This window comes from Chelonoidis abingdonii, chromosome 4 (assembly GCF_003597395.2).
Source record: "Chelonoidis abingdonii isolate Lonesome George chromosome 4, CheloAbing_2.0, whole genome shotgun sequence".
Lineage (NCBI taxonomy): Eukaryota > Metazoa > Chordata > Testudines > Testudinidae > Chelonoidis > Chelonoidis abingdonii.
In genome coordinates this window covers 152,591,825-152,594,145 of record NC_133772.1, presented here as the reverse complement: position 1 = coordinate 152,594,145, position 2,321 = coordinate 152,591,825, and positions in this window count along the sequence as shown.

Below are 2,321 nucleotides of genomic sequence, written 5' to 3'. Positions count from 1 at the left end.
CTCCAGGGAAGGTTTTGGGGAGACCAGAGGGGGCCAAAACCCTGGAATTTTTGGATGGTGGCAGCGAGATCAAAGCTAAGCTGGTAATTAAGCTTAGAAGGGTTCATGCTAGGCACTCAGATTTCTGGACGCTAAGGTCCAGATTTGGGAAAGATGCTTATGATAGGTGCCACAAGTACTCTTGTTCTTTTTATTAATAAGCATAGAACACAGGCATCTTTTGCAGGCAGTGTAAGAATGTTCCTTTTAGCATCTCAATCCAGCATGCCATCAAGCTTTATAATTTCAGCTTTCAAACCACAAGAAAGTTGTAAGAAGTTCTGAAGGTATTGAACCCTATACATTTTTATAATGGATCATGTTAGAGAGCTTATTCCTTCACTCTCCCACTTCTCTGGTCCTTTTCGCATGAACAGAGAGAGCAACAATACCCAAAGTCCAAAGGTGCAAACAATTGGATGTTTATTGGGGTGAACTTCCAGCAAGCTTTAATCCAAGTTCCTTCTTCCTTATTTTTCAAATCCCAACTTACTTCCTGTTTGCCCCTAATTTATATAGTAATATTCACACCTATACCTTAACTAATCATTCTACTAAAATTTGCCTAAGCAGTCCTAACATGGTGTGACATGATTAGCTAACCAATTATGTCTCACTACCTTAATTAGTTTACACCCAGCAAAATTAATTATACAGCAGACAGAAACAATTACAGAACTAGACAGAGACCATGCAAATAAACATACAAAACAATACTGAAGCGAGGTTTTCATAACTACATCTATACAGACATAAGGGTTTTCCAGCTGTGTCTATTGATAAGTGAGTTCTTACCAGATAGAAAACTATTAAACTAAATTTTCTTTCACATCTTTCTAGGCTCTTCCCTTTCTCTGGAGGTGATAGATCGGATCACCTTTCTAACAGCCCCAGACTGTCTTATTTCAATATGACTAAACAGGGCCTCAGACTGTCACAGTGAGAGAAGGCCCTTAAACAGATAGAATCAAAATCATTGTCTTTCTTTTATACCTCTGTAACTAGCTAAGTGATAAGAATACACCTAAATTCTTAAAGTATAGGCCTTTGCAGACAGGCTTGAATATCTGTATATCCTAACAGATCAGCATATTTTTAGCTGCACATGGGTACAGTGAATGGGAACAGCAATACATGGATTAGGCACCCTCACAAGGATCGGCAGGGCGCCCCCCGTGGCTTGCCGCCCCAAGCATGCGCTTGGAGCACTGGTGCCTGGAGCTGCGGCTGATCTTGATGTAAAAAGCACACCTTTGTTGCAATAGTGATGGGGCAGCCCAAGGCTGGCTAAATAGATCCCAAGTCCTGTGCCTGAGAAAACCCTGCTTGCCTCCATCTAAGCCTAGCCCCCCTTGTTTCCCTTCCACAACTGTTGGAGGAGGGAGGAATTAACCCCAGGAACAAATGCTGCACTCACCAACAAAACACTTATCTAAAGAAAGGACTTGTCTGTACGGTGCTGCAGTGTGCATTATGGGGGAGTGGATTGCAGAGCACACCAAAACGTTGTGCTCTAACTGCTCTGTGTGGATGCTGCCAGAATGAACTAAAAGGTACCTAGTTTGTGTTACCATAGTCCTGTTTGAAGAGGATTATGTTAATGTAAATTGTGCATCTTTTTGTTCATGCCAGCACCATCCACAGGTGATGTCCCCATAGCAGGGTACACATACATCCCCCCAGCAATAACTAATATACTGTACCCAGGCCCAACTCCCCCTGCACCCTGCCCAAAAAAAAAAAACACCACCAAAACCCTACCAAAACAAGACACTCCACTTGCAAACACTTCTTCCCTTGGGGAAGGGATGAGAGATTAAACAGTAAGTGACAGTACAGTCACATGACTTAATGCACTCCTGAAAGGTGCTCAGATACTCTGGGGCTGAGAGCTATATAAGAACATATATAGAATAGAAGCTAGTTTAACTTGATTGAAAACCCCACTTAACGCCAAGCTAGACACAGTTTAACACCTATCGTTCAATTTTAGCCCATCACGTCACAGCCTAGGTGTTTTCATATGCTCATAGATTACAAGGCCAGAAGGGACAATTGTAAACATCTAGTCTGACCTCCTGTATAACACAGGCCATAAAACTTCCCCCAGATAATTCCTAGAGTAGATCTTTTACAATAACATCCAATCTTGATTTAAAAAGTGCCAGTGATGGAGAATCCATCACAACCCTTGGTAAATTGTTTCAATGATTAACCACCCTCCCAGTGTTAAAATGTGTCTGTATTGGTACTAAATGGAATTTTCAATAGAGCTAACTTCA